Source organism: Patagioenas fasciata, chromosome 2, assembly GCF_037038585.1.
Source record: "Patagioenas fasciata isolate bPatFas1 chromosome 2, bPatFas1.hap1, whole genome shotgun sequence".
Lineage (NCBI taxonomy): Eukaryota > Metazoa > Chordata > Aves > Columbiformes > Columbidae > Patagioenas > Patagioenas fasciata.
In genome coordinates, this window is record NC_092521.1 from 9,428,605 (window position 1) to 9,442,062 (window position 13,458).

The 13,458-nt window shown below is 43.5% G+C and overlaps 1 protein-coding gene across 1 annotated transcript in view; it reads left to right on the forward strand.

The window, feature by feature from the left end:
- The first annotated feature begins 1,427 nt into the window (after positions 1 to 1,427).
- Positions 1,428 to 13,458, forward strand: part of NDRG1 (N-myc downstream regulated 1) — a 39,616-nt gene continuing 27,585 nt past the window's right edge. Inside the window, exon 1 of the mRNA XM_065830897.2 lies at positions 1,428 to 1,569. The gene's annotated coding sequence lies outside the window, so the exon portion shown is untranslated. The remainder of the gene's footprint in view (positions 1,570 to 13,458) is intronic.

The following is a 13,458-nucleotide window of genomic DNA, read 5'->3' on the forward strand; positions in this document are numbered from 1 at the left end:
AACATAGCAAGCCAGTGATTTGATGACATAATTTTAAAGATGTGACTTCAAAACAGGCTCAGTTGCAAATTAAGGGTTTTTTTGTGATAGTTTCACAGGTTTCTTGGTCTCACAGTTTAAAATGAATATGAGAAAGGTTAGATATTTTATGATGAAAAAAACAAAGCAAACACAGAGCAGCACTCTCTTAGAATGACAAACACTTCTCTCTTGTTGTTTTAGCAATACTTTTCACCCTTGCAAACATTAACTAATCAAAGCTAAGAAAATATGATAAGAATTTTCCTTTATTCTACACTTAGTAATATTTCAAAGTTACTGCTGCACAACATGGTCTCCTATAATTTGGTGGTGAAAAAGGAATCAGGCTTCCAGGGTTCTTCTTTCCGAAGGCAGCACTTCTCTGACTCAGGTGCAGAAGCTGATTTAGGAGAGAAGCTAACAAGCATTTGAACAGCAGCAAGCCTTTATAGACTGGACTTAACAAGCTTATTGTATAGCCAAGAAAACAGAGAATTTAACAGTTTCAAGAATTTCTGATTTCTTCCTTAGGCTACTACATGATAACATGCTGTGGATTTCACCACTTTGGGTCACAGTAACCTGCCATAGAAGTGAAGTTAAGTGAAATCACACACATGGGGTAAGGGTGCTTTACAGAAAAGCCATAGAACAAGCAGTTCAGGCTGTCACAGTTTCCTCCACCCCTTAGCGGGTGGCTACACACAGAACTGTGTATAGGGATACTCTTTACTCAGCAGGCCAGGGCCTCTTTTTGGAATAAACTATTAGCTGTGCTTCTTGCCAAAGAGCTGTTTAGCTGGGAAATGCACTCAGCACTTGCAGCACCCTCTGAACTTCATCAGAAATGTGTGAAGACATTATTTTGTTTCTACTGAAATCAGAGTTCCTTCCTAGCAGTCATGTTAATGTATGAGCACAAGATTTTGCAAGTCGGAATCTGGTAAGCAGACTTATTTTTCCATAGTAGTACATAAATGTGCAAAATTTTGACCACCTTTGCCAGGACCCTACTCTCTCAGCTCTTTGCTCATCCTTTTCCAAGACTGCTACTCATTCAGTCTTTGGGCAAACCCCTTGCACACACTCGCCTCTCCTCACCAAACTGTGTGAAACCCTTTCTTCCCATCACTGTAATCCTTTGGGAAGCTGGGCGACAGGTCTCAGCCACTCACTGCTCCCAAAGCTTGCCCGGGAAGGGGATGTCAGAAGACAGTCTCCCCAGCCCGCGACCTGGAGGAAGGGGCGACCGTCACGGTTCCCCGCTGATATTTAGGGACCCCATGCAAACCAGGCATCTGGGTTGTAACCGCTGCAAACGTCTGCGGGCAACGGGGAGAGCCCTGAGGCGCAGGGACGGGCGGGCGGAGCCCCGGAACGGGTGGCGGCCCGCCCCGTGCTGCCGTCGGGGGGGCGGTGGCGGCGGCGGTGGCGGGCAGCGCCGCCCGGCGGGCGGGGCGCGGGCTATAAATCCTCCCCGCGGCAGTGGACGGGCGGCGGTCGGAGCGCGGCGACGGTGACAGCGTAAGGGGAGCGGTACCGCAACAGGTAAGGAAGGCTCCCTCCGTCCACCTACCTACCCACCGATCTGTCCATCTAACTACCTTATCCACACATGCGTTCATCTGTTCTTCCACCTATCAATCTGCCTACTTCTCCATCCATGCATCTGCTTATCCATCCACCCACACACCGCCGCGGGCACCGCAGCCCCTTCGAGGGCGCATCTTTGCTTCACCCTGCTCCTTTTTCTTACCGATAAATCCCTTTCCCCCCCTCCTCCTTCCATGCAGGGAGCAGCCGGCTGGGGAGCGGGGGCTATTAGCGGGGTGGTGGCTGCGCGCTGGCGGGAGGAGCAACGGACGGGGCGCCCCGGCCCTTTTCGGTGGTGGAGGCAGCTGCTGGGTGCTGCTGCCACGGTCTGGGCTCCCCTGGCAGCAGCGGAGTGGACTGGGCTGGAAAACAGCTGTGAAACGAAGGCGCGTAGTTCTAGGGAAGTTCGCTCCGGGCGCTTGTTGGTCGTGTCTCTCTGCTCTCGCAGCCCTGCGCTGGATGTGACGCAGAGGGCAGACTTGACTGGTGTCCAGCCTTTACTAGCAGTTGTTTTGGTGGGGTTATTGTCTTCGTATTTGATGATAAGTGCAGTTTGCCAGCTGTGCTTCCAGGTACTGCTCAGGTTCAGAGCACTTCAGAGTGGTGTTTGCAGTGGCGGCACAGCCGTGGACTGGGTCTGATGAAATAAGTGATTTCACTTCTGCTAAGGGGGGGTGTTTTGGTTAGCGCTTTCCGCTGTGTCGTGGCCAATAGGTGACTATGAAACACTTCGAAACTGGCATTGCTCGTTGCCTTACCTAATGCTTTATAAAGACCACAGTGCCCGATTTTGCACCCCATCCCCAGAACAGGACCCCTTTAGGCTTCAGATAGAAGTATTTACCAATTATGTTATTGGGACATTTTCCTCCTCAGTAGTCTGTTTAAATAGGAACTGTATTTTGAACCTAGAAAATGCAGTTGTAGTGGCATGAAAGAGGTCAATGACAACCTGAAGCTTTCTGTCCAGACTCTTTGCAAGGTGTTGAACTGTTTTGACTTTTTTTCTGGCTTTTTGCCTTTGTTGTTGTTATGTTGAATTGTGTCACATATACACAGCTGCTGAAAAACTCACCGTTCAGGGCAAGAAATGGAAATAACCTGTAAAGAGGAGCTGTCACATGCTTCAGGTAAACATGCGAGAAGCCTGCCTTGCTGGTTTTAGTCTTGGCTGTGAACAGGCACAACTTAAAACTTCAGCCAATGGCATTAAGCTGTTGCACTTTGAACTTGACTCTGGGGACACGTTTTTAAAAAATTGGTGCTTTTGTTACCCGGAGTCTAATGTTTGACATAGAATCACTGTGGTTTTTTTCACAAGTACTTGGGTAAACAGCAGGCAGCTAATGCTGTACACTGTCCTGTGCACAGCAAGAATTTAATGACTGTGGATGAAACGGTAAAACTCAGGAGTAGGTGCAGCAAAAATCAAGTGTTCCTTAAAGGTTTGTACAGTCCCCTGAGTATTAATAAGCTCTGTGCCTTTCAAGAAGAATAATGCATGAATGTATTCAGGAGGAACTGGTGTGTGTTTTGCATGGAAAATACAGATACTGTGGAAACTTGATTCAATGTAGTAATGAGAGACTGCTTAGGGTGTGTATGGTTTCTGACATTTTTCAGTGTAAACTGAAGCGATGCCATGGCATAACGGTTTGGGGAACTGGAGACCACAACTTCTGAGTATGAGTTCCTTGCACTGCAGATCAGCAGATACCTGAACGGGATGGATTTCATCTTTGAAAACTTTGAACCAAAATTTCTACAATAAAGCTGAGAGATGAACTCATCATCCCCTTGAGAATGGGCACGCTGCAAAGTGGCTCGGGTGGAGGTGTCTAGAAGGGCTTGACAAGCTGGGGTTTTCATTTATTTCCCTTAGGAAGAAGGGTTTCTGTGTGGACTCCCTACATTCATTGGCCACTTTACCCAAGGTGACAGCAGGACAGAGATGTCAAAGTGTCAGGTGTCCACAGAGTTTAGCAGTGGCCAAAGTCATTACACCCACTGTCGAGGGAACATTACCATGTATGACTGCCTGTATTTGGGAACCAGCATCCACACCACCAAAAACAGACCAAGTTTTTTCTGGTTTTCCTCTGCACAATGACTTTTTTGTTCTTGTCAACATAAAAAGGAATGCTAAAGCAGTGACAGATCATCTGGGTAGATTGCATGAGTGATCAGTAAAAGCAGCAAGATTCCCCAGTTTTCTTTAGTGGGAGATATTCTGCTTTTGAATGTTCCTTTTTTGCACCAGGACAGTTATATGGGGAGATTGCACTGCACCTTGGGAAGCACTTTGGTGTGGGAGTCTGGTCCTTGAAAACACTTACAAGGCAGTTGAGTAATTTGTTCTTGTAGTTCAGGTGGGATTAACAGTAACTGTTGTGAGAAAAATTCTTTGATTCAGTATTTTAAATCTAAGTGATTAATTTGTTTGACTGAAGTCCAACATACATCTTCTCATGACCAGCTTAAGGGATTTTGGCAAACTTCTAACTTCCCATAGAAAATACTGTTTTTTCACTTAACCTCATCAGAGCCTGAGAATCTGCTGCACAGAACGTGGAGCATATAAGTAATGAGACATTTCCTGCTTTTATTGTCTCAAACTAGACGAAGAGTGAAAGAAAGGATGCAGAAGTGGTGAAATTGACTTGGAGCTCTTCAGAATGAAGACAACCAGAAAGTGTGAAACTCTCAAAAATAATACAAATTCTGCTTTGTGGTGGATCAGCAGTGTTTACATCACGCCTGATGCTGGAAGCTTAAGGCAGTGAAAGCCCGTTTGCTGTCGGGGCAAACACAGCCTGGGAAAATGGGTTCAGTCCCAGCAGGGTGCAGCAAGAGGGACTTTCTCTAGTTGCTCTGGTTTGAAGACTTTAAAAGAAAACATTCCAAAACCCAGGAGACGCAACTGCTTGGTATTAATAGTGATGAAATGCTGGTTCTTGAGACTAAATATGACTTCCAGCTAGAGTTTATTTACATTGAACTTCTGTGTTGTGTCACAGCATGTGGAAATCTCAGGCAGAAGTGCAGAAGAGCCCACTTTGTCCTGTCACTGTTTTGCTAAATAAATACCATTTGTATTGTATGTAGACTGCCCTTTTAGGTATAAATTTATAAGTTTACCTAATGTGTGATGGCGCTGCCCCTGCAACCTTCTTGGTGAAGAACTTTCCTGGCCTGTTGCCTGGGGAGCAGATCTCCAGCTGCCAATAGGTCAAGGAAGCAATAGTTACCCCTCTGCCATCTGTCAAAAGGTGCAAGTAAGTTACTTTCCAGTACTGGAAAGTCATGGGAAGTACTCTGAAACTGTTTAAAAGGCTGAGAGGAAGGCAATCCCACTTTCAGGTTTGGTGGTGAGTGTTGCTACAGATGAGTAAAATCTGGGTTAGGCCTCTAGGAAATCAATGGCTATGAATAAAATGACTATTGAACTTGGTGTTTCTCTCAAATGCTGGTGTTTGGTTTTGTTTTTTCCTATCTGTGTCACTTCCAGAGCCCTGGGTAACTTCAGCAGGGCCAGGCAGCAGAAGGTAACCCCTGGTATTACTTCCATTTGGCTGTGGAATGGGAGCAGCAGTAAGGAACCATTCAGACCTTCTGAATATGTAATCGTGCATCATTAAAGTGTTATTTTGACACAGTTAAACTCAGTACTGAGTGTCCATGAGAATCAGTACCATTTTTCACTATTTAATCCAGCACAGCAAGTGCTTGGAGGGTAAACCCTGCAAGTATGTGAGTTCCAGACTTGAATATGCAAATTCCTACGTTGGACAATGAGGGAGATGAGTTTAGTTTTGCTTTTAGCAAAGCACTGCAGCAGGATCAGGCCTGTTTTGTTTCCCAGCTGCTGTGAGAGTGTTGTCTTTGGATAATGCCCAGCAGTTGGTTGTCAAATGGGATGTTCTCCGTGCAGAGGTGCTCCGCAGTGTGCTTGCTGCTGCACAACCGTGCTGAGGAAGTTTTCCACAGCTGTATATGTTTGTACAAAGCAGGATGTATGTCAGTTTTACTGCTCTTATTTTGTGTGGCTGATCACGCTTCCTATGTTTCTTTTGGGTTTTGCGCTACTTCCTTTCAGTTAATTGTCACAAATTTAACATATCTTTTTCATCTGTCAGTCAGGTTTTTTTCTCTTGATAGCTGGAAGTTGGTCAATGCAGATCTTCCTTTTTGAGCCCTGTTTTTTAAAACTGGATATTCTCTACTTTTCCAAGCCTTTAACTGGCTGCTTCCTGTCTGAACTAAGTATAGCTTCAAATGTATAGCTCTTTTAGCTTCTCTTCTACTATAGCTGGGTAAGGCCAGTCTGCTAGTACTGTATGGATGATGTAAAATATAATGGAAAGAGCAAACCTTGGGAGTTAGTGCAGCATGAAAACCTGACTGTAAAATATTTTCATGTGCTTTCAATCATCCCTTGTTTTTTATGCATGTAGTGTGTTTTTTTTTTTCCTCTCTTTGCCATTTTACAACTCTTACAACTTGACTACTTTAAGGTACTCTGATCTTTATGAAGTAAAAATTAAGTGATAAAGATCTTGAACTGTAATAGACCTGATGAAGACTCTGTAGGTGAAGGCACTGGTGTTCAAACAAGAGAATGGTATCGTATTTTTTTATATATGAGTGTATTTATTGGTAGGCACAAGGTGAAATGGAAAAGTAATCAGCTAAGTAGAATGCAGCTTTTAAAGGAAACCTTATTTGTGAACACAGTAAGCGGACATCCAGATGGGAAATGCACTATTAGGGAAGGAAGGATTGCTCTTGCTGTGGGTTATTGCGCCGCTTCCTTCAGGAAGCTCATGTGCACCTTGTCAAACTAATGATGTCATAGTTATTCCTACTGCTATAGTTCTGTAATGTACTCAACATATTTTTTATGCATTGTATGTAACATATCCCTGCTAAATTTTAGGATGCATTTGTGTCCTTGGACAAAGTTGTGATGTATTGGGTTATGTGACTATTCTATGAAATAAAGACATTGCAGGGTTTTATGAAGAGCTTCATATTTTGGTAAATTCAAAATATTATTTTTTTTCTAGATGAACAGGCTGCCCAGGGAAGTGGTTGAGTCACCATCCCTGGAGGTGTTTAAAAGATGCGTAGATGAGGTTCTTAGGGACATGGTTTAATGCCAGTGTTAGGTTAACAGTTGTACTCAATGATCTTAAAGGTCTTTTCCAGCCAGGATGATTCTATGATATGATTTAAGAGCATTGCATTCTTTTTTCCATGTGAAACATACTGAAATTTATGAAGTTGTGTAGAAAACCTCACTCCTCTGTGTGGTTGCATAAGTGCAACTCCTCTGGGAAGTGATAACTGTAAGTTTTCTGCCTGATGTAATAGATGCTAACCTGGAGCATGGATGTGTAAAGGTTTTGGAAAAAAGTCAGTGGAGGATGAAGAATTGCTTTTGGCCCACTTTGAAGGATTTTGAAAGGCCTTATTTTGAGGAACAAGGAGTATTCTGGCACTGGACGGTGCTGAGTTAGAAACTCCATCACCAGTTCTATCTTTTGTGGTACAAGCAGGAGTGTGCTCCAGCTCGTAGGAAGATCATATCATATTTCTAGGTGCTGAGGCTTGCAGGGTATGGAAGACCATTACCCAGATCTAGTCCCGGGTAGTTCAGCATGTGCAAATGCTTAAATATGGCTTATTTTATAATGGCTAATTTTATAACTTTCTTGGGAAGAATGAAAGATGTGTCCCTAACACAATGGCCATTTGTGCGAAGTCTGAGTCCAGTTTAAAACTAGAATGCTAAAGTTCATCCTAAACAAAGGGATTGGGAGTTCACAGGAACAAAATAATATCCATAAACTATACTTTCCTTCTCAAAAACAGACAAGAACTCTCTGACACTTGTCATGGAAAGCTTCAGCCCAGGCATTTTGGCAAGGGTTATAAAGAGAATTTGTAATAGCAATGAGCAAGCAATTTCAATAGGTGGCAGAACAAATTGTATACGTACTGTGAAACCGTAACCCATATAGTATGACCTAAAGAATAAATGTAAATTAAGATACATCATCGACCTCAGCTGTGATGTTTTGTAACTTATGTATTCATCTTTGCAACATCACCTTCAAAAGGCAAAACATAGAAAAAGAAACCACTGTGCACTTCCAAGGGTGCAACCTAGAGAGCCAGAGAATGTCCCTCATCTCTGAGTATACTACAAGGCTGTCCCTTCTGGAATAATCTCAGTATGTTTTTGCCTCTGACTTGCACAGAACCACCCACTTTTTGAAGCAGTTGCAAGAGAGCAGAAGCTATGAACTATTAAAGCATGACAGATCGAGAGTGGGAGGGGGTGGGGAGCATGGCCTGACACTGGCGAGCTGCAGGAACAATAGCTTGTTTTCTTGTCTGCTTAGACTGCAATCTTTGTGACAGAAGCCGTCTCTTCCATGATATGGATTGCCAAATGCAGCTCTGCAGTATTTGTTATTTAATCTGCCCAAAAAGCACAGCCTAGCACCCAGGTGCAAGGCAGGTGTCAGGATCTGTACCAATGCGTGGCCTTTACTCTTTGTTTTATGTTTGCAGTCAGTTGAAAGAGGAGTGGGACAGATGCAGAGAAGGGTGCTGGGAGGGTGCTGAGGCAGTGGAAGGAGACAGGCTGGCTTGGTGGGCTTAGAAAACAAAGCCTGGGAAGGCAGCTGGTTGCTCTTCACACTTTCCATCCTGTGGTGCTGCCACCCACAGCCTGGAGCCGTTTGCAGCCGGAGGACAATATTGGCACCAGTACAAATGGGCATCGTGTGTTTCCAGATAAGCTTAGGCCGCCGCTAGGATGTAGGAATTTTTACAAAAGCCCTGGATTCCCCTACCCACCCTGTGCCATGCTGCTCTGCCAGGACTGTTCGCAGCCACATCAGCAGTGAGCACGCAGGTTGGGATGACACTGCTCCCACGTCCTGGGAATCACAATTATTTTTAATCTCTTTAAAGGAACTTCACGTTATTGTGTACAATCACTTTTCACAGAGGTATGACCAGAAGCAGTTTCAGGTGCCAGTTGCTGAAGAAACCTGAATTTCAGATAACTTCATTAAGTTTTGTAATCTGTCCCTCATGGAATTATGATATTACAGTGTAGGTAGTATTAAAAATTGCTACAACAGGAAAAAAAAAGGCCCTAAGATATTGCAAGCTCTCAATTTCTCTGCCAGCTGGGAATAGAACAACTGCTTATTATTTTGGGGGTGAGGGGGGAGACAACAAGGATATCCAGCACAAGGGAGATGGGGACAGCAGGCATGTCCTTTGGCTGCCACACCAACCCTTCCCACAGCCAGTTTCTACTCCCGTGAAGCTTGGGAGGACCCCGAGCTTTCCAAGGAACGTTCTTCATTGCATCCCACAGCAAGAGGATTGTGCAAACTGCTTTGCAACAGTTTCCTTGCTCAACATCTGTGGAGGATGAAGGGCTGCTTCCAGCTCGCTTTGTTTGGTGCTACTATTAACGTGCAGCTGCCAGAGCGTATCATGTTGTGAGGAGTAATGAGTCCCTGGTGTGAGGAATTGGCTGTGTCCGATACCAGAGCTATTGCAGCCAAACAGCCCTGCGCCCATACAGGCACTGATGCCAGTTGCACAAGTGAAAAACAGCCAGAAGAAAAGGACTGGAGATGAGCCCGGAGATCTTGTCTTTCTAACTGCACGGTTACGCAGAAGCTGAAGGCAAGGGTGGCTGCGGGAGGTGCTCAGGACCCACACTGGCATGTTGTTCATGGAACCAGCTGCTGGGTCTGTCCTTGCAGTCCTCTCCGTGTGGCTTCACCCGGCTGTGACTTGGCACAGGGCTCAAGTTCTTGGCTAAAACATTTTGGTTTCCTAATTAGATCTGTTAACATGTAACATAAGTCTAAACTTAAAAATGGCTAAAACGTTCAGCCCTTCTTGTTTTTTGGGTTTGAAAGTCACTGTTACGCTACATTATGCTCTTAAAAACCCACCTTTTTTTTTATTTTCTGGATGCCAGCCTGAGCTCTTATTTTCCACTACAGCCTTCACTAAAGCGTGCTGGTGGAGTAGCTCACGAAAGGGGTTTGAAAGGAAATAAAAAGTAAATAGGTTAGAAAGAAACAAGTATATTGAGTATGAGCAGTGTGCTGTGCTTGAAGAGGGCTGGGTGACGGTGATGGTGATGGTGATCCACAGGACATCTGTGAATCAGAAGCTACTGGGCAGCCTAGTTGTTTCAGTTCCCAGGTATTATTTAATTTAATGCTTTAGGTCCTGACCTTTTCTGATTCAAAACTTTAGGTTATTTAAGGTTTACGCTTCTAAGCTTGCTTTATGTCAGGTTATTAGCTTTTAGTTGCAAGTTGAGATTATCACGTATAATCCAAGTCTAAAGAAACCCAGAGGGTCACAGGTAGTTTAGTGTCTTCAGCTTTTGATACTTGCTGTTCAAATGGTTTAGTCAGATGATACTTAACTGTCAAGTCATCTGTTTTGTTTCGTTGTTTGTTTTTTGGGTTTTTTTTGGTTGGTTGGTTTTGTTTTTTCTTTTTGTTTTGTTTTGTGGGGTTTGTTTTGTTTTAAAGGGGAGAAACTTCTATTGAAACCTCTCATTTGATTTATAGTGTGGAACTATGTCAGGGAAAATCAGTAACTCAGTACACAAAGGACCTCGTGACAGCAGTGCCTGAACAAAGACTAGCTTAAACAGGGCATAGTGTGGGCAGATGCTAACGCATTAACTCTTTTGGACACTTGCAAAATGCATTATTTTCAAATGAATCACAAACAGGAACATTAGATTTGTCAAGTTTATTGTAAAATGCCTGAAATGTAAACTGCACTTAATGAGACAGTGTGTTGTGGATGATAACCACACTTGGTTGCTATCAACTGATGTCTACTTGTCTCTCGTTTAGTGGAGACAAGTTTTTACAGGCTGCTCTTCAGTTTACAGAAACCATAATTTTTTATTTTAGGGCCACTCAGAGTAGTTTACAGCATTTACTGTTAATGACTAGAAGGGATCTAACTGATTGTATGTAAGGTTCAAACACTGTTTGAACATCACAGTAACTTTCCTTGCTTCATTGTCAGAAGCTTGAGCTGCTTACTCTTTTTTTCTGACCTTAAAGTGATGCGGATCTTTGCTAATCAACTTCTGCATAGCTCTGGGGACATCTTAGCTCTCCATCCTTGCCTCATCCCTGCTTCTTTGATAGCGTTTTGAGCTGCTTCAGATGCACAAAGCCTCAAATTGCCACCCATGTCCTTCCTACCTGCTTTGGTGACTGAGCTCTGAAGTCACTTGTGGCTTTCAAGTGATAAAGTGCAGAGTGATGTGCCAGGCTTGGAAACACCTCCCATGTGTGACCATGGAGCCCAAGTCTTGCGTGGTGTCTCTCTCTCTCAAAAGAGAGCAACATCGGTGCCTGGAAGCTTGTGGCCATCAGTGACTATGGCTTTCTCCCCCCTCTCTTTGCCATTAGATGATCATGAGTATTTAATTGCATGTGTGAAGTCATTGCTGTCCCTCCTGCTTGCTCAGCCTGCAAAGATGGCAATGCCATCAGGCTGCTCTGGAGAGGTTACCCTTCTGTATATCAGTATTCAAAAGGAGAATAATCTCTGCTGCCTGTGTTTAAAAAAGTTGTTTTGAGGGAATTACCTTCTCTATGAAACATTCAGGAAGGAGTCTTTTCCTATTCTTTGTTTTCAGTTATAGAATGTAAATACAAAACAGTTGGGTATGAGGACAGAGGTAAATCCTGTAGTGCTGGTGGCAGTTCCTCCAGCCCATCATCGACATGAGACCACCCCTGATGATGGATCCCATGGTACAAGCTTGGACAATCACATGCGTGTCTTCAGAATGAAGTTTGAAGTGATCTTTGAACCTGTTTTGCTTCTTTGCTTGGAATGAATTTGGTCATGTATATTGGGATTACCTAATGCTTGGTACTTATGATTCCAACATTTCTGGTGTCTGAGGATGGATGGCTTGATGTGTGGCTTCTTAGCTCCCTTGCACATCATTTTGCAAAGTCCGGCTGCCCATCTGTTTTGTGTCCCCTGCTCCCAAAACAAAGCTCCAGCGATGACTGTTCTCCCAGCAATGATGCCCAGAACCTTTAAGAGCAAAATAATCAAGCTCAGCAAAATGATTCCTGAGCTACCCACCTTGGTTATGACACTTGCTGTGGTGGTTTTGGAGCAGTGGATTTTGCTGGAATGGGTACAGAAAAGCCTCTTTGAATGTAATTAGTGAACACAATATTGCACAGATGACTTCTCCATGTCCCCCTGGCTTCCTAGAGAGTGGTTTGCTGCCTTTCCTGCTAGTTGGAAAACGTAGATATGCGATCAGTTTTAAAACACTTTATCAGCTTCAAAGTTGTTTTAACCTTTTGTTTTGGTTTGTTTTTTTAGTCAGAAGTATGATTGTTTGCAAACTTAATGCTCTGAGCATCAATTGTAACTGGTGTCTGGGTGCAGGGTGGTGGGTGTCCGCTGTGTGGAGATGGCTTGTCCCAGGGAGGAGAACTTGAGACCTCTTAGCAGGCTGAATTGGCCAAGTGAAGTGAAAAAAAGTTGTTTTTCTCCAAGTTGGCAACCTTACAGTACTGCTTGCAAATATAAATGGACTTTGTCTTTTGAAGACTTCTGTGAGGCAAGTGCTTTAAAATGTGTATAAAGGAATGCTGGTGTGGTTGTCTATTGAGGAGAGTTAAGCAGTTAAATTCACTTTGAGCTACCCTGTCACATAAAGGGGGAGCACAGAGCACCTGTTTAGAGATTATAAAATTTGCATTGAGCATGGCTGGTACAAAAAGACTTACCCAGCATCTTTCTCTTTGGAAAATAAGATGTTTTTTTTACAGTATTGTCAGATAGCGGGGCTTTGTTTGCCAGCTCTCATGAACAAATAGCATGTTGTGCTGCCTTATCACAAAGTTGTTTCTTGTTAGGAATGTTTCAGGTATTCCTGATGCAGAGAAGGAAAACCTAGAGCTTGGAAATACCTGATCTGAAAACATTATGTGGCTCTAAGATCTGGTATCCTTCCAAAAGCGAGAACGTGGTACACGTTGGGCTTTTGTTCAGTAGACTTTATGACCGTCATGTAATCTGCAGGTCAGCACTTCCTAGTGCTGGTTCTTTCGGAAACATAGAGCAACTACTTTGAACTATTATGAAAACAGGATTGTTTTTTAAGGCTATAAAAGGCATCCATCTTGTTCCTTTTGGCACAGTTATTTGGTCATTTATAGTCAATGCTCTGAGTCCCTGAAAATCTGAAACTGTCCCATGTAAACAACTTTCTTCCACAAACTGTGGCTTTGTTCCCCGAGTGGCTTCTTACTGGAAAACTGCAGGAGACCTGGCTTCTTACTTTCCTTCCTTATAGGTAAAACACAGGAAAATTTCCTGCACTTCTAGTCCCTTTTGCAGAATTAAGTGCAAGATTAAGGCGTCATTTCTATCTTAACAGAATTTGCTGAATTGAAAACAAACAAGCAAAAAACCAACCCAACCAACCAAACAAAAAAACCCAAAACCAAACCAAACAAAAAAAATACACCAAAACCACCCCCCCCCCCCAAAACAAAACAAAACCACAACAATGACAAAAAATGAAAACAAGCAAACAAACAAAAACCCAAGCCAAAACAAAAACCAAAATATCAAAACCAACCAACCAATCAAACAGCTGAGTTAGGTGCAATTGCATGTGAGTATTTTTCGACCTCCAAATACTACATCAGCATTTATTTTCCCTCTCTGCCATGCTCAACTGTTTACTGTGTGGAATAGCAGATTACATAGATGTGAAAATATGTGACA